General features: G+C 38.9%; 1 pseudogene; it reads left to right on the plus strand.

Moving 5' to 3' along the window:
* The first annotated feature begins 439 nt into the window (after window positions 1–439).
* LOC100617434 (condensin complex subunit 3-like) lies at window positions 440–19,850 on the plus strand (annotated as a pseudogene).

A 19,850-nucleotide genomic window follows, 5' to 3' on the forward strand; every position in this document is an offset into this window, starting at 1 on the left:
GATGGAGTGCTGGGCCCTGCCTTCCCCTAGACTGAGTGCCAGACCCCTTCCCACCCACATGTTAGGGGGAGAGAAGTGCTCCTATTGGGCTGCTGGGCAGAGGGGCAGGTGAAGTAAGGAAAGTTCAAAGAGAGTTGGGGGGAGGGGAGAAGTGGCCTGAGTGCTCTGCTCCCCTCCAGCTCTGCCTCCTGTGAGCCACCCACCTTACCCCCTGTGTGCTCCCATTGGGCTAATGGGCAGAGGGGCAGGGCATATGAAAAAATGTCATCAGGCATGGGGCAGAGGGAGAGGAAAACAGCTCCACCACTCTCCCTGCCCTAGTAACAAACTCTGGGGATGGGAGTGGGGGGTGGGGAGGGATGGTGACCTAGTACCCACAGAGCTCTGAGTGCCCTCTTTGGCATCTGTTCCATAGGTTTGCCACCACTGCTCTAGAGCCATGGCACACAGAGCCCTCTTGGTGGACAAGTGCACTCTCAGTGACCAGAGTTCATTACTAAAAAAAGAGGTATTTGGAAGGGCTGAGTTGCCCCGTTTCCCCTCTCCATCTCACCTGAGGACATTTTTTCACTTTATCGACCCCTCTGCCCAGCAGCCCAATGGAGCACTTCCTCCCTCCCCTGTCTGGGATAGGGAGGAAGTGGCACTAAGTCTCTGGAGTGGGGAGCACACAATACTCAGTCTCTAAAAGGTTCACCATCACTGCTTTGGAGACGTGGGGCGTTCAGGGGACCCTGCACCCCATTCCAGTTCCAAGGCAGAAAAATGGTAAGGGCTGGGCAATGGGAATTAAATGACTTGCTACAGGTCACATAGCCAGGAAGTGTCTGAGGCCACATTTGAACCCAGGACCTCCTGTTTCCAGGCCTGTATGTATGTATGTATGTATGTATGTATTTAATTCAAGGCATCATCTGGCAAAATATATAAATTGTCTTTCATATTTCCACTTCTCAATTCATTCTCTGGAAGTGAACATTCAGAAGTTATTCTTCAATTATTAAACCTGTGACTGTATATAAAATTAAATTTATTTTTTATTATTAAATTTAACACAAACATGAATTATTTTAATATCAAGAAATTCAAGAAAGAAGATTGTCTATGAAACTGTGAGCTGTAACATCTTTGACTTTTAGGGGGTCTATGTCTTGTAGTAGTATTTGTCAGGCTATGTGACTTTGGGCTATTTTCTAGAGAGGGTTGGTCCAGCACATATTTCCATCCAGCAGTGTGCTAATGTGCCTACTGTCCCAGGGATTCTCTAACTGATCATCTTAATTTCGGATCATCTTTGGCAATCTGATGGGTTCAAAGTGAAACCAGAATTGTTTAATATGCATTTTTAGTTCTTAATGATGGGGCTTTCTTTTAGGTGTCCATTAATAGTTTGTATTTCTTCTTTTGGACCTGCTTGTTCATATCTTTTAATTAGTTATCTATTGAACTCTTATTGTTGGATATTTATATCAATTTCCCGCGTGTCTACATTTATACACATATATCAGACCTTTACTGGAGATATATTATAAAGATTTTCCCTGGGTTAACAACTTTTCTTTCTAAATTTTAGTTATACTGATTTTGTTCATGCTAAAGCTTGTCAAGGGGCAGCTGGGTGGCTCAGTAGATTGGGAAGCAGGCCTAAAGAGGAGAAGTTCTGGGTTCAAATATAACCTCAGGCACTTCCTTGATGTAGAACCTTGAGCAGGTCCCTTAACCCCCAGTCTAGCCCTTACTGCTCTTTTGGCTTGGAACCAATACCCAGTATTGATTCTAAGACGGGGAAGGTAAAGGTTTAAAAAACATTTTTTAAAAAAGCTTTTCTGTTTTATGCTATCCACTGCCCTTATCCTCAACTCTTCAGTCACCCACAGGCCTGGCCATCCAGGCTCCAAGTCTGGTCAGTCCTTCCTCCACAATATCTCCAAGTGCGACCACCTCGGACTAATGTAATTGCCTCCTAATTGGTCTCTGTTTTCAGTCTCTTCCCTCTCCAATCCATCCTCCACACATTTGCCCAAGTACTGTACTCATCTCAACCGATAGGGATGTTCAGCTAGCTCTCAGGTTCAAGAATCTTTAGCGTGGCTAAGCCGAAAACCAAGTTCATGACTACTGCACCAGAGCCACCCTCCAGAAGGAGGCAGCCAAGGATCAGTCCGAATTCCCAGAGGAAGACGATCAGGGCCGCAGACCGCTAGATCTCTTAAAGGGATCTTGTAAGACCTCAGTCTCTCTCCTCCCTTTGGGGCCGGGTCTCTTTCTCCACCCCGGGGATCCTGCCTCCCTCCCTCTCCCCTCCTTCCTCCTCCTCCCTTTTCCTCCCTCCTCTGCCATCTAGGTGTCTCCCCCCCTCTCCGTACATGCACCTCCCCTCTCCTCCTCCCCTTTCCTTTAATCTTCACAGCAATCTCCCCCTCCCTCCTTTTTGGTGCTGCTTGGACCCAATCTGGCCCTGGACCCACCTACTGCCAATTCCTTCTCCAATGGCAGGGCCATCCTAAAGGAGTGCCATTACTTCTCCATTGTATTAAGTAGTTTGGTGACTTGCCCAGTCACACAGATAATGTGTGACTGAAATTGAACTCTTCCTGATTCCAGGCCAGATTTTCCAGCCACCTAACTTCCCTACAAAAATATTAGTTATTATTTAGCCCCTTCCTCACATACAGGTTCAGTCTGACCAGTCTAGAAGTGACTGACCGACCCAGGGTCACTGGGAAGCTGGTTTGCCACATCCAGCCATGCAACCTAGAGCATGGCTCCAAGCAGCCACAGCTGCTGCTACTGTATGAGCAGTAATATCGAGGGATGCTCGGAGGCCTGATTTCCACATCTAGGTGGTCAACCTGCTGGGTGGCAGAATCTATGCTGGTGACTGTACAGCATTATATTTCCTAGCAAATGGATGGGGCGAGTCTCTCTTCATCCTCTTTTCCTTTACTTACAGGCTGTGTGGGATCTTCACGGGGGAAATTATGGACCCCTTTGATGACCACAAGGGCAGTGCCCTCTCTGTACTGTGAACTTTAAATTACTCCACCCTGATTAGATCTTACTTTATGGTGAAGATAAAATTGTAATCTCCTGATTGAACAATGAAGGTACTTAGCTCTTACTTTATAGTGAAGCTAGAACTTTAAGCTACAATCTATTTTTAGATCTTACTACAAAAAGGTGTTAAGTACCTATAAAAGGTAAATTAATCACAAAAAGGTTAAGTAATTAACAAAAGATGAACTTAACAAAGAAGTGTTAAGTAACTCAAAAAAGATATAATCTAATCAAAGATGATAACTAAAGAATGGACAGTCCTGGAGAAAAGCATCTGATGTGATTGGTAGCTGTGAAAATTTAGAGGAGGGGACACAAGAGTAAAAGGAGTGGTGAGGTGGCTGGTGGCAGCCTGCAGAGCCTTTTGGCATCTTGGCGTGGCGACAGATATTGTCTGGTTCAGTGGTGAGTTTCTGGCTGAGTTTTTCCTCCTTTACTTTCCAAATTTTATCATCTTAGAAGCCTCTAATCTCTTTCAGAGACCTAGCAGCAGAGATCTTGAACTCCCCCTGGCACAGGCCAGGTGGAAGAAATCCTATACCCTCTTCCCTCTTCCTCCTTAAAATCCTTCCCTCTATATTAATTAAAATTAGCATAAATTTCCAGACTGACTTGGGTATTTTATTTGGGATTTTTTCCCCTGGCAACCAATTAATTTAGATTTCAAGCCACAATTCTAAAATTATCTTTATAGTACCCTTGACAGAATAAGTAAAATATAAATGTGACCCCATAAAAAAAGGTTGTAGATCTAGTTAGATTTCTATTTTTCCTCTTCCACCCTCTAAAGGGATGCCAGGATTTTTTTCTATCCCTTTATCCTCTCCCAATGTCTAGAGTCCCCTAAATGTATTATTCTGCCTATCTCTTACTCTCTACCTTCCTTCTCCTCCCCCTCCCAAATTGAACTCAGCAGGCATATTTGTTAAGTGCCTAGTATGTCTGGAAAGAATTAAAATTAAAAATGAATTAAATTATTTCATTTTTATTTAGATTCCATTTTTTAAAATGTTTTTATTTTATTAATATTATATCATTATTAGTTATTTAGCAATATAACATATTTATTTAATGTTAAACAATTATTAATATATTATTAATTAAAAATGAAGCAGTTCCTGCACTCAGGTAGCTGGAAATTACTTTGCCCACTGTAAAGGGTAAAAGGGGTTATTATATAAAAAGGTTGGACTGGATATATTTTAAAATAGGGTCATCAGGAATTTATATTAATTCCAAAGAGATTTATTTACAAAATATAGAAAGAGGGAAGTAAGAAAATCAGAGAGAGATTAGGGTAAAATATCTAACTTAAGCACTAAGTAATTTAATCCCAGCCCCTGGCTCAACCCTGGGCAGGGAGAGTTAGTCCTTAGGCCTCAGCAACACTGAGGACCAGGGGAATTCTCTCTCAAGAGGTAAATCCCTCCTGAGGCTAGTTTTTCCAGAAAATTCAACAGTTAAGAGTCAACTTTCCACTCACCACGTGTCAGTCCAAAGAAAGAGATTTTAGAATAGTCTCACCAGGAACACTGTCTTGGATCCAGTCAGCAGATTCTCCACCAGCCTCCACTCCAAAGAAAGAACTGTGTCTCACAGGAAGTTGTAATTCCTTTTAAAAACACTTTTTCTTTTGTGCCACTTCCTGTGTCTTCCTCCACTTTTTACATGGTCAAATCATAGTCTAAAGCCTTGCTTAGGACTGCTGGGAGGTAGTTAGTTGATTCTGATTTGTCACCCACTATTGCATACATGGGTCACAGACCTCCCACTTAACAATTAAATGGGATGTTTACACTTTTGGTGATTAAATCTAAAAATGGGCAGATCTCCCCACTCAACTTTTAAGTAGGTGTTTACACTTTTGGTGATTAAATCTAAAAATGGGCAGATCTCCCCACTCAACTTTTAAGTAGGTGTTTACACTTTTGGTGATTAGATCTAAAAATGGGCAGATCTCCCCACTCAACTTTTAAGTAGGTGTTTACACTTTTGGTGATTAAATCTAAAAAATGGGCAGGAATTACAATTTAATCTTCACCCACTCTCCCCTGCCCTCCTATAAAGATCCAGTAGGCAGGGTTCATAGATTTTAAGCTTGAAGGAACTTCATAGTTCATCTAGTTCAGCTCCCTCATATCGCACAAGAGTAAAGAGGTCCAAAGACTATGAGTGTGACTTACCCAAAGTCATATGAGTGTGATTGACAGAGTTAGTATTTGAATCTAGGGGTCGTGTGACTCTAAATCCATTGATTTTTTTTCCACATACTATACCACACTGGTCCTTACCTCCTGTCCATCTATCTATGTCTCTCCCTCTCTTTTCCCTTCTCTCCTTTTTTTCTTTTCCTATTGGAATTCAAGAGGAAAAAAGAGAACACATTTATTTCTCCTATTTTTAGCCAGAAAAATTCATTTTGTAGGGGAAGAGCCTAACAAAGCTCATGCCCTTTCCCTCTCTCAGCTGGTTGCCTCTCAAATGCCCCCAAGCAAGAGTTAGTAGAGGTCTTTGGGCAAAAGCCAGATTATCTTTTATGGGGCATGTTGTACTAGAGATTTGTTCAAGATGTACTTTGAACTATGTGGCCTTGAGGTGTCTTCCACCTCTCTGGTTCCATGATTCTATAATTATCAGGAATGTGGGTTTTACAGAGCATGTATAGATATTCTCTGGCTCAGAGCTTCTTAATCTGGAATTTGTAAACTTAAAAAATGTTTTGCTAAGGGGCAGCAAGGTAGCCCAGTGGATAGAACACCAGGCCTGGAGTCAAGAGGTCCTGAGTTCAAATGTGAGCTCAGATATGTCCTAGCTATGTGACCCTGGGCATGTCACTTAATCCCAAATTGCCTAGCCCTTACTGCTTTTCTACCTGGGAACCAATACTTAGTATTAATTCTCAGAAAAAAGGTAAGGGTTAGATAGGCCAAGAAAAAGAGATGGATTTCAATATGGTTGGTTCCTTTGCAAGCCTACGTTATTCATTTAAAGACATTATTCTGAGAAAGGGTCCCCCAGGCTTTACCAGATGGACAAAGGAATCTGCAACACAGCTGTAAGTGACTCATCAATGAGGGGTTTGCCCATCTATGGATATTTTACATTGACCCTGTATTTGGCTTGCAGGTACTGATTTTTTTCTTTTTTTTTCATATTATTCATTTTTGTAATAGAGTAATCTTTTAAAACTCAAACCCCAAATCATATACCCACATAAACAAGTGATAAATCATATGTTTTCTTCTGGATTTCTACTCCCACAGTTCTTTCTCTAGATGTGGATAGCATTCTTTCTCATAAGTCCTATAGGTACTGATTTTTATATATGAAGTTTTTTTCAGAAAAAGCAGAAATAGTTTTTTTCTTCTTTGTATCTCTAGCACTTAGCACAGTGCTGGGCCCACAGTAATCTTAACAAATACTTATTACTTAACTAAAGATTCCCTTCATTTTCTGCTGAGCCAGAAGATCACGGTAGACGGTTTTCATCAAAAGGTCTAGAAAACCCTTTGAGGCTGTGAATCATGTCTACTGGTTCCAGCTGGATTCCCAGAGTTGGGTAAGAGAAAAAAAATTTTCCTCTCTCACCACTTGGCCCCCTTATGGCCATTTAGATGTGGCTATGTTATCTGTTTTGTGTTTTTTCTTTCCTGGTCTTAGGTTCATGTGTCCAGGATTGGCAGCAACTTTGTGAATTGCGAAAGGTTTGAGGGTCCACAGAGGCCTGTGGGTAGAGCAGCTACATTTTCCACAAAACAGCAGTAGTTCATCTAGGGAGAAGTTTCTTTATTGGCCAGAATGCCAGAAGTGGTTAGATAAGGCAATGCTGAGATGAAATCTAAAACACTATAGTACTTGCAAAGCTGCATTATGTTTTGAAGCAAATTAAATGTGTCTCCCAATTTATTGTATTTATACTGTAGTTAAATATTAACTTCCCATGCTTATTATAACTACAGTTCCTGAATTTTGTAAATGCTGTGAACTGTGCATCAGTTCTTCCATGTTTAGCATTTCTTTCAGTGTAGGAATAAACTCCTTACCAAAAAAAAAAAGGCTTCAGTGGTTCCCTTTTCCTTCTATGTTAAAATGCAAATGCAATTTGCCATTTAAAGCTTGATCACCATCTGGTTCCATCCTACCTTTCCAGATTTATCCCACATTATTTCTCTTCCTGAATTTCTACATTCTTGTCAAATTGGCCCACTTGTTCCCCAAATTTGGCATGCCATTTCCCTTCGCTTCCCTTCCCCAAGCTGTCCTCTTTGTCTGGAATGTACTCCCTCCATAAACTCTTAGAATCAATTGCTGGGCTTACAGCACAGCTCCAGGGTCAGGTGTCATCTAGTAGGCGAATCCTTTGGTGCCCCCCCCCCCAGTTGGGAATGCTCTCTCCCCTCCCCCAAATTATCATGCACTTATTTCTCTGAATGAGTGTGCTTCCCGTAGCACATAAGCCCCCCGAAGACAAAGACTGATTTTCTTTGTTATTTCCCCAGTTCCCTAACACAGCATCTCCTGGAGAATATGCTTAAACACTCAGAGGGTCCCTGCCTTCCTGGGATTTTTCAATTACTAGGAGAAGATAGCAGCACAGAGAACCATAATAATCCAGTACATCATCATGAATTAGAGTCACAAAACAGCACTATGTTGGCTGGCTACATTTGTGAGCAGGGGGAGTATGATTAGAATTTCACCCACTTTTTGGTAATAAATGAGACAGCAGCTGAAGACTGTTTTTGAAGTATTTTTCATAATCCTGATATTCCATCTCAGAAGCAACAGATGAATGGATCTGTGATCTCATTAATGGAGGCATGAACACCAATGAGATGAGTCACATTCCATTCATGCCTACCCATCCTATGCCACTCCTTTCCATCCATCCTAGGAGTCCCACCTGACATGCTGGAGGCCCTTCCTTTTACATTTCTTTTTTTTTTTTTAAACCCTTACCTTCTACCTTAGAGTCAATACTGTGTATTGGTTCCAAGACAGAAGAGGAGTAAGGAGGTTGAATGACTTTCCCAGGGTCACACAGCTAGAAGATGTCTGAGGTCAGACTTGAACTCAGAACCTCCTATCACTAGGCCTGGCCCTCTATCCACTAGCTGCCCCCTCTCCATTTTTCTTTGGATGATCTTCAACTTCATTTCTTTGGAGGCTGGTTTTCCATGACTAGTTCTACCCCATCACTGAAAGAAGAGTGATATTTTCCCAAATAGGCATTTGTTTCAAGAGAAACTGAGTCATTAAAATTACCACATGATTTCCTGGGTGCATTCTATTCTACTCTCCTTTTGTTAGATTGTCTATTTGTAGCTTGGTGTATATTTGCAGTTTTCATTCAAGATGTACAGACTGATAACTCTCATCCAACTGCATAGCATATTTTATACAAAACAGTATAATAGAAACTTACAAAAACAGAAAACATTCTGAAAAAAAATTACATATCTTGACAACATAACAAACAAGAGGAGTCACAATGACCCAGAACAAGGAAATATGGCAAATGATGTGTGTGTCCCAGGAGGTAGCTCAGTGCATAGAACACTGGGCCTGAAGTCAGGAAGACCTGAGTTCAAATCTAGCCTTAGACATTTACTAGCTCTGTTACCCTAAACAAGTCATTCAACTTTTGTCTTCTTCAGTTTTCCCATCTGTACAATGGGGATAATAATAACACCTACCTCTTGTGGTTGTTGTGAAGATCAAATGAGATAATATTTGTAAGGCACATAGCATTAGGCCTGGCCCATCATAGGTGCTTAATAAGTGCTTGTACCCTTCCCTTCCCGAGCTTAATTATTTCTATGTACTAACTGTAATAAATTAGAGTTGTAAATGCTAACAAAGAAATCCTTTTGTTGTAAAATATAGGAATAATTTCTCACCATTGAATTATGTTTGTAAGTATAGTCGCTTTTTTTCTGGAAAGAATGGATTGTCATGTATGAAAAGAGAACTATGATGTTCAGTCTTATGTACTTTAATGAAGATGTGATTTAGTTTTATGATGAAGCAGCAGGAATTTAGAGGAAGTTTTCTGCTTCCTTCTTTGTGAATAGCTTTAGCCACTGGGATAAGAGTATAAATAACCATTAGGCTACTGTTGCAATTATTTTCAGTCATTCAGCATTTCTTACTTCTTAGCTGCTTGAGAAACAGGATGCCAGGCATGCATGCGAGCTTGACCCAATTTGTTGATCTTATACAGAAAAAGTCTAGTGGTGATTAAATGTATGACCTAGTGAATTGTGTACTTCGAACCACTATCAAATAGGTGTGTAACTCCTTTTTCCTAGATAAATCTCATGGAATCTCACAGGAAGAAGTGATGGATTTGGATGCAAAGAAACTGGGTTCAAATTGATTGTAAGTCAACTCATTTCTCTGGGTCTTGATTTCTTTATGTGTAAAATGAAAGACCTCTAAAGTCTGTTCCAGTTCTAAATCTCTCATCTTAGATATGCTATCTTTGGTAAGCATGGGGAAAAAGGGCTGGGCCTTTGCTGGTTTATATTTTTACCCAAGGTACTTTTCTCTCTCTTTGTGATATTTTTTGTGACAGCCTGAAAATTCAATTCAACAAACATTTATTACTATTATTTGTTATTGTTCATAATTATAATTATTGTTATTACTAGAAAGTCCAAGTGAGTGGATTAATACAAAACATTATACTTTTACTTTGAAATAAACATTTTCATCCTATCATTTCTATTCGCTTTATGAATTAAAAAAAAAAACACCATGCCAATGGACATGACTTGATCCCTTGATGTTGTCTTAAATTTCATCCTTTTAGTGTAAGCTTTTACTATGAGTAAGGTATTGACAGTGTGCTAAGTGCTAAGAGAACAAAGATAAAAAATGATGCAGTCCCTTACCTCGGGGAGATTATAGTCTACTTTTGGATGTAATGGATACACAGAAAAGTATAGGACAAAATAATTGGAGGAGAGAGGATAAGCAAATGGTAGGAGGTAGGTCTAAGAGGAGAGTGAATTAGATTGTACTTTAATTGAAAGCCAAAAGAAGGTAAGGGTTCTGCAGGATTCTGCAGAAGTACATTTCCAGGAACCTGCCTTGGCAGAACATGTCCCATGGATAACAATTTTTACTCTGTGTCCCCTTCACCCTTAGAAGTTCACTTTGTTCTATAGCAAGTTGCATATATACACGATGTCTCAAAAGTCTTAATACAGTTCTAAACTTTAATAGATTAGAATAGCACTGAGACTTTGGGGAGATCTCATATGAACACATCATTTTCGAATTGTTCCCAAAAGGCATCATGGTGTAGTGGATATAGTCCTTGGCTTAGAGCCAGAAGATCTGACTCTGAAGTCTACCTGTGACACTTAATAACTGGGTGTTCATAAGCAAATCAAAGACTTTAATTTCCTTATCTGTGAAATGGACATTATCATGCTTGCACTTGCCACCTCTCATGGGGTGGTTGTGAGGAAAGGCCAATATAAATGTGAGCTACCTTCTGCCAAAAGTCACCAGCAAAGGAAAATAGTGTTCATGGATCCCACTGATAGACTATAACACAAGAGAAGGAAAGAACAGAGTGGGAAAAGAACAAAAGAAGTAACCAAAAAGAGGCATAGGGAGTTGTAAAGATGGAAGCAGCTCTAGAAAAATTCACCTGTGGCCCTTCCCTCCCAAGCAATGCATCAAGGAAAATCTGAGCCTTATTTCTCTTTTTCAGAATGCTATTAGAATCATAGCTGCTCCACAGATCCTGGAATTGGGTATTAATTTCTGCTCTCTATGTTCCCTGTCATTGATGTCATGTCTACAAAATACAAACCACTTGAACTACTTCTTCATCAGTACTGTGAAACAATTAGATAATGAATAAATATCAAATCAGCATCAAACTGGAGGGCTCTCCAGCACCCTATTCCTGTCTCTCCTACTCCATTTTTTTATCATTGGCTCAAAGTCACAAAGTGCCATGTTTATAAAGTATGAAAACAGGATGCAACTAAGAGGGAAAATTGACATAAATTATAGAATCAAGCTACCTTAAAAAAATAATAAATTGACATTTAACAGAAATGAATTTATAATCTATACAATTATAATAGCACTAATCAGAAACTTCACACAAGCTGTTGATGAAAAAAATGGAAAATAGAAATGGAAAATGGGGTGACTTTGGTTATTTCCATTTCCATTTGAAACGGATACCACAACAAGGAGGTCAAGAGAGCCCTGAAACTATCAGGCCCAGCTGATTCTTACTATTATCGAGTAGAATGACATGGAAACTAAAGGCAATATGAGATTAGTGTGCAAACTCATTGTGGGTGAGAATGAAAGAAGAATAGAAGAAGCACTTCTATACAAAATCATAAACAGTGGAAGAGAAAAAGGGAATATCATCAGATTAGTGTGAAACCCAACTAAGTTAAATCACAGAAGAGAGTGTTTATATGAAAAATCCTGGGTACCATCTCTCACATTCCTACCCCCTACCTCAAAATCCAAGCTGTTACCAAGACCTGGCAATCTCATCATTGTAATATCTTTTTGACTATACCCCCTTCTCTCCTCTGACACTACCACCTGGATTATTATCTGCCTGTTTCAAGTCTGTCCCTTTTCCAATCTGTCTTCCAGTTACTTTTCTTAAAGTCCAACATGTTACCTTCTTATTCAGTAAACTCCAGTGGCTTCCTCTTGCCTCCAAGAACAAATACAAAATGCTGTTTGTCATTCAAAGCTCTTCGAAACTTAGCCCCTGCTTTCCTTTCCAGTCTTCTTTTGCCTTATTTCCTGACGTGTTTTCTTCAGCCTAGTGACTGACACTGGCCTTTTGGCTATGACACAAACAAGACACTCCATCCTGGCTCCTGTCATTTTCTCTGGCTGTCCTTCATGCCTAGAATGTTCGTTCTCCTCTACTCCAACTACTAATGTCCCTGGCTTCCTTTAAGTCCTAACTAAAATTGTACCTTCTTCAGAAATCCTTCTCCAGCTTCTTTTAATTCCAGTGCCTTCTCTCTGTTATTTTCTATTTATCCTGTATATATCTTGATTTGTATGTATTTATTTCATATTGTCTTCCCCATTAAACAATAAGCTCCTTGTGGGCAGGGACCAACTTTTACCTCTTTTTGTATATCTCTAGCACTCAGCATAGTGCCTGGCATGTAGTAGGTGGTAATGAAATATTAACTGATTGATTGAATTTAGGAGGACAACAAATAGAAAAGGAAACAAATTTATGAGTTCTAGTCATCTATTCTAGTCAACAGTGATAGAAAAGCTATCTTTGACCTCTGTTTTGAAGTTCAAACTGATATCTATGGAGATATGGAAATCACACTTAAGAAAATGATGTTGTGAAGAATGCCTGATCCAAACTAAGTATACTCAGATCCATGCTAAAGCTATCCAATTCTGAAAGTAATGAGGGATCACTTTTTGTGATATCTCAAGGAGAAAATACCAAAGCACTGAGAGAGAAAATGGATGATATTATTACCAAAAATAAAGTGCTCAAAAGCCATCAGCTATCAATTTATGTATCTACTTTCTGAAGTATACTGAATCTTTTATATCTATCTGAAGCTTTTATATCTTTTAAGAAAATGAGAAGGAAATAGGAAATGGTTCATAGGTGATTTCCTACAGCAGAGCATATATTCACGTACACACTACTAAAAGATCTAGACTTAGGATCCTGGCATACTCTGTGTTTATTGATTAACCTTCTCCCCAAATAAGGCAAAATATAGCCTTAAAGACTTCTCCAATGAATAGTTTTCCATGTATGTTTTCAAGATCACTTAAAGTTCTTTAATAGATGTAATGAAATGCAATATATAATAAATATAATCACAACTTTGTTCAGGGATCTTCTGATTATCAATACCAAGTGAGTCATAAAACAGGAGCCCTCCCACCTCTGTATCTTTGCTCACAAATGATCTCTTCACCTTTGGATTCCAGTCCTTGAGAGCATGTCAATGGAAATCCACAAACCTTTTTTTATTTGTAAAAAAAAAACCAAACCCTTACTTTCCATCTTATAACCAATACTATGTATTGGTTTCAAGGCAAAAGACCAGTAAGAATCAAGTACTTGCCCGGGGTCACATAGCTAGGAAGTATATGAGGCCAGATTTAAACCCAGAACCTCCCATTTCTGGGACCAGCCCTCAATCTAGTGAGTCACCTAGTTGCCCCCTCAGCAAGCACTTATTAAACATTTACAATATGCCAGGAACTGTGCTGAGCTCTGGGAATTAATAGGAGACAAACAGACAAGAGGGATGGAGATAGAGACACAGAGAATCTCTGCTCTCCAGGAGCTCAAAATATGAAAGAAGGTGAATTTAAAAAGTCCCATGGACATATATTAGCAGTGCAGCCCAGAGAGCACATAGATATTTTCTGCTTTCTTTTCTTTAAAACAAACAAACAAAAAAACACCCCTCCCCAGTATTTATAAAAATACATTTAAATTTTTTTCAATTTGAGTCCCAAATTCTCCCCTCTCCACCTCAGTGAGACAGTAAACAATTTTTGATATTGATTTTACATGCATAGTCATATAAAATTTTTTCTATATTAGTCCTTTTCTGGAAGAAAAATCTAAAACAAAAAAAGAAAGAAAGAAAGTGAAATACAGTATGTTTTGATCTGCATTAATATTCCTTCAGTTCTTTCTCTGGAGGCAGATAGCATTTTTCAACATGAGTCCTTTGGGATTGTTTTGGATCTCTATGCTGCTGAAACTACCTACTTTCCAATTCAGCCATGCATGGAGCTTGGTGAGCCTACTTCTAGCTGTGAGAGACTGAGGACTGGGTACTATGCGGAGCTGAAGAGTCTTTTAGTTGGCTGAGGAGTCAGAAAGACTGATGATTTTGGAATTGCTGAGTCATAACTGAGTATATATATAAAATGAGTAGTCCCTTCTGTGGGCCATCTTTGCTTCCTGGCTGAGAGTAAGCTGCCAGGTTGGTATGGGGGTGGTGAGTTCTGGGAGGATTAGATGCCCTATTTTCATGATTGAGCTGATAAATATTTAACAATGAGCTTTCTAGAAAATGCAAATGATGTTGGTTATAGTTCCAAATAATTTTTCAGAATTATTGGACCAGTTCACAGTTCTACCAACATTTTAAAGTTTTCTCTGCATTATTAACATTTTCTCTTATATTTTTCAAATTGAGCCTTGAATTGTTTGATGCAAATTGATTTTCCAGCTGAAAATGTTCACATGAAAAATTGAACAATTATCCAACATGGTTACATCATATCCTTGACTGTTGTCTTTCATCTAGCTTAGTGGTTCTCAACCTCTCAATTTGTAGCAATGAGAATACATAATGCATATCACATATTTACATTCAGAATCATAACTGTAGCAAGATTACAGTTTTGAAGTAACCACCAAAATAATTTTTTGGTTTGGGGTCACTGCAACATGAGGAACTGTATTGCGGGATCATGGCATTAGAAAGGATGAGAACCACTGATCTAGTTGAAGTGTGTCAGTGAGTATATATTGTTTCTTTTTCTTTTTTGTTTCTGCATTCCTGATTTTAGGAAAAATAATCATAGTCTCAGAGGACTGACTACTTGATGAAGCTATCTACTAACCTTTTGACAGAGAGTTGATAGATACAAGACAGAAAACTAGGCATCTTCAGACATGACCAATGTATATATTTTATTCCATTTGAACATACTTATTTAAATGCATGGAGGAATTGGAAAGGGAGAATTCTGGAGGAAGAAGGGAGCCACTGATATTTGGTCAAGTACAGAAAAATAAAAAATTTAGAAAAATAAATAATTTAAGAAAAAATTAAACCTCCAGTGGAGGTCCATATGGGTCATGGGGCCTTTCCCTAGATCTCTTTTTTTTAATTTTAGACTTTTATCTTCTGTCTTAGCATCAATTCAAAGACAGAAGAGTAGTAAGGGCTAGGTAATCAGGGTTAAATGACTTTCCCAGGGTGACACAGTTAGCAAGAATGTGAGTCCAGATTTGAACCCAGGTGCTGGGAGCCATCAGGCCAGGACACCTTGACAGAGTTATGCGTGGTAGCTAAGGAGGCCACAGAGTAGCCCTTGGCAAGATGTGATTGCCCACTCAGTCCCCCTTGCATGACCTCTCTCATTAACATCCCTTACCTAAGGAATTGACATGATTATTATTTCCCCTAGTCTCAGAAGGAATAATGCAAGAGCAAAATACTGTGCCCTAATTCTCTAAAACATAACCAAAAGATCAGACCCTCAAACCCAATCCCAAAACACTACCATGGGTTAACTTTTACTTAGGTACATAATTCCCAGCAAAACCGTAGCTACAAGACAAGCCCAGAACTTTCCCACTTACAGAAACATATTCTCATGAAGCCAAGCATACAAATCAATCATAAAGGCCCATATAAAATATATAGGTACACTAAGCTTCAACATGCCTCAGTGACTCGACTTCAGAAACCAGTAACTCGCCAATGAGAAACACCCTAGTAAATCCTGAAAAATGATCAGTCTAATATTAAATCTGAATTGTGTTCCCAGTACCTCTCAACCTCAATGATACGATTGTCAAATTGTCTTTAAGAACTTCTGATTAATTATTCCTTTTTATTAAAAGTAAGAAGTAATTTTCCTTGATTGTAAGCTCAAAACTTTTCACAGGGTAATGAGAAAATTAAGTCACCTGTGACAAAATCATTTATCTTGTGTGAAACCTTTATGCTATCAAGAATCTGTAATCACAATACAAGAATACAGAATGTTAATCAAGTGATTTGTTAAAAGTTAATATATCACTTTTCCAATTATCTTCATTTAGACATATGTGTTAGGTAATGTATCTGTGTGCCAAGAAACTGGGTATAAAAATAAACATCAAGCCTGGGGATGCCAGAGCAGCTATCAGATGCAAAGCATGCCCATGGCCATAAATATACAGCTGTCTTCTGTTTGTTATTTTCTTGACTGATCATTTGTCACCTGTTAGGAACCCATGGAGTCTCGAGTGAGGCTGGACCTTGCCTGTGGCACCCAGGTCCTCCCAATCTCAGACCTACTGCTCTATCTACTGTGTAACTTAGTTGTCCCTCCCCTAGATCTCTTGATGTTACATGGGTACAAATATAGTACCTTGAAAGTAGAGACAACCAGTCAGAGAAAGAAGATGATGATGAAGATGAAAAAATTCTCTTTTAAATTATTTGTTTACTTTTCTCCTGTAGTCTCATGAAGCAAATAGTAATGCAGTTAGATTTAGAGTGTGTTACCTTATAAATAAACTTTTGGGAAGTATGCTGGAAAACGCCCGGATTGATGATTATTTGTTTGATAAAATTAATGAAGTCATGTTGATTAGAGTGAAAGATAGAATTCCAAATGTGAGGATTCAGGGAGTTTTAGCTCTTGCTAGACTTCAGGATCCCAAGGATGATGACTGTCCTGTAGTTAATGCTTACAGTTCCTTACTTGAAAATGATTCCAATTCAGAAGTGAGGCATGGGTATTATTTTGTATTGCTCCATCAGCAAAGACTTTGTAAAATATTGTTGGACACACCAGAGATGTGAAAGAGGCTGTCAGGAAGCTGGCATATCAGATTTTAACTGAAAAGGTTCATATGAGAGCTTTATCTATAGCTCAGAAAGTAAAGCTTCTTCAACAAGGACTTGAAGACAGATCAGAGGCTGTGAAAGAAGTTAGGCAGAAGAAACTAAAGTCTTGGTTACATTTCACTGAAGGAGATAGCCTACAGTTTCTTCATCAACTGGATGCAGAAAACTGCCCTGGGGTTGCAGACTCAATCCTGAAGGTCTTGCTTGCTATGAATCCTTAGTGAACTGCTGGAGTTTGTAAAAACAGTGATGGCAAGACATTGATCCCTGTGGAAACACTCACTCCTGAAATTGCTTTGTACTGGAGAGTTCTTTGTGAATATCTGAAATCTAAAGGAGATGAAGGGGAAACTTTCTTAGAGCAGATTTTGCCAGAAGCGGCTTTTTATGCAAAATATCTTTTGAGTTATATTCAGAACATTCCAGTTGTGACTGAAGGGGAAAAAAAAGATATTTTTATCTTATAGAAAATCCAATGACAAAAGAGTTTATAGGTCAGCAACTGATTCTAATTATCAAGTACTTGGATACCAATGAAGAAGGAGGAAGAAAGCAATTATTGGCTGTCCTGCAGGAGAGTCTTACTCTACCAACTCCCTCAATTTCCTTGGTTTCTTCCCTGGTTGAGATGCTGCTTTAGCTCCTTAATGATGATATTAGGAAGACACAGATTGTTACAGAAATCATTTCAGAGATCTGGGAACCCATGGTCACTGCTGATGTATCTGAAGATTCTGTTGAAACGAGAACAAAAGAGCTCAGACTGGCAGAAGTAAAAGTGAAGCTTATTGAAGCCAAGGAAGCTTTGGAGGAACACATTACTCTATAGGACTTTAATCATGCATCCCTTTTAAAAGAGAATAAAAAAACTAGAAGATGCCAAATTAGACCTAATAAAAGCAACAGAACAACCTGAGATTATGGGAGTTCACACAGAGAAGAGTGATCCTGAAACAATACAGAAATGTCTAATTTTATGCTATGAACTTCTGAAACAGATCTTTATTTCTACAGGCATAAGCATGACCATTCATTATTGACTCTTTGATTCTTCCTGGAATAACAAGTATTCATCCTTCAGTGAGAAATATGAGTGTTTTGTGCTTAGGTTGTTGTGGTCTACAGAACTAAGGTTTTTGCCAGTAAACATTTTGCATTGTTATTACAGGTTTTGTAAATTGATGATGACACAATAAAAATAAGTGCTCTCAAAGTAGTTTTTGACCAGCTAATGTTTGGGACTGATCCATTTAAATCCAAAAAAGTCAAGGACTTCAATGGTGGAGAAGCAGAGATAACTGAAGATGGTGTTGATCCTGACCTTGAACTACAAATAAAGGCTGTGGAGGAAGAAGTTGCCTCTGCTAAGAACATCCTGAAGCTTCTCTAGTTTTTTAGACAGTGAGGTTTCTGAGCTCTGGACAGCTGCTGCAGAAGGACTAGTCAAGTTGTTCTCTGGATAAATAGTTAGTAGCCAACTTCTTTCTCTTGTCTTGTTGTAGTACAATCCTGTGACAGAAGAGGATATTCAACTTTGACATTGTCTAAGGATTTTCTTCCCTATATTTGCTTATTCAAGTAGGACTAATAAAGAGTACTTCGAAGACCAAAATCTGAAAATGCTGGTTAATGTGTCTGCATCTTCTTTAGCTAAATAGTGTTATAATTAAAATTGTTGGTTGTCATAAACTGTAGTGATTAAATAGTGGAAGACTTAAATTGTAGTAGATATAAGATTGGATGAGTAAGTTGTGACCGCAGGAAATATGTTTTCACTACAGTGTTTTGTTTTTAAATCAAATATAAGGTGGTCGCCAGGGAAATATTCCCAATTATTCAAATATACCCAAGTCATCTGGGTTTTATAGAGATTTTAATTAATTCAAATGAGGAATTAAAGAAAAGGAGAGAAAGAGAGAAAAAGGAGAATAATGACAAAGGGATAGGCCAGCCCAGGGCAGCCCTGGCCAACCCAGGCCTAAGCCCTTAAGAGAAAGATCAGTCAGTCCTTAATCACTCACCATAAGATCTGTCCAAGCAAGGATTCTAGTGACACCAGGCCAGCATCATCTCAGCTGCCTCCACCAGCTCAATCCTCAATCTGAATGCCTCTCTGAATGAATCTGAGCTCCTATTTAAAGGGCATTTTCTCCTATGTCACCTCCCCTAAGTCCTTATATCTACCAATCACAGTAGACATTTTTCAAAGGACAGACCATTCTTAGTTCACCCCTGAGTAGACTAATCTTTTTGAGAAATTCACACCTGAGTAGACTAGAATCTCTGAGTAAGTTTTCACCTCTTTGCTCCTTGTAAGTTCACAAGTTGTCTGACCTTTATAGGTACTTAGCACCCTTTTGTCCCAATTATTCAACAAACCCAAAATGGGCATAGCTTAAGAACTTTTGTCTTACTATAAGTATGGGTTTAAGTATCTTTCATTGTTCAGCAAGGAGTTTACAACTTTATCTTCCCCTAAGGTATGCTTAAGTATGGTGAAGTAGAGTTCTCACATTCCTGATCTAAGTAGAGTTCACTGCCCAAATGGGGAATGGTCCCAATGGGGAATTTTTAAGGTTCACAATCCTAACCTTATGAAGTAGGGTCTGAGAATTTTTTAAGATTCACAATAGATATTGCTAATGTAGCTAAACTACTCGTAGACTTGACAAAATCAAGTGGGTTGAAACCTCAAGCTAGAAACTCCCAAGACTACCAGGCTTTGATGGTTCATGATAATTTGACCATAAAATTTTGCAATGAAATCTTAATAAGTCCATGTGCACCAGAAATTTGCATTTATGTAAAAGCCTTGAATTCTTTAGAACTTAGTAACTGTTCTACAAAAAAAAACTTATTGTTCTTTTGGATGAGATTCTTGAGGAAGTAAAAGATAGGACATGTTTGAGAACCTTAGAGAAAATCAAGATACAGCTGAACAAAGGAAGTCATGAACATAATGACCAGTTTGTGGGAGCACTGGACCCTGATACTACTACCATGGCCATTAATCAGAATGAGAAAGGATGGAGTAAAGGTGTAGCCACTTCAAGGTCTGTGAACAAAAGACATCAAAATGCTGAGACTAAATCCGAAAGTGACCAGGAAGTTCCAGACCCAGTTACAGAGATGAAAATGATACTTCCCAGATGA

Source organism: Monodelphis domestica, chromosome 2, assembly GCF_027887165.1.
Source record: "Monodelphis domestica isolate mMonDom1 chromosome 2, mMonDom1.pri, whole genome shotgun sequence".
NCBI classification, from domain to species: Eukaryota; Metazoa; Chordata; class Mammalia; order Didelphimorphia; family Didelphidae; genus Monodelphis; species Monodelphis domestica.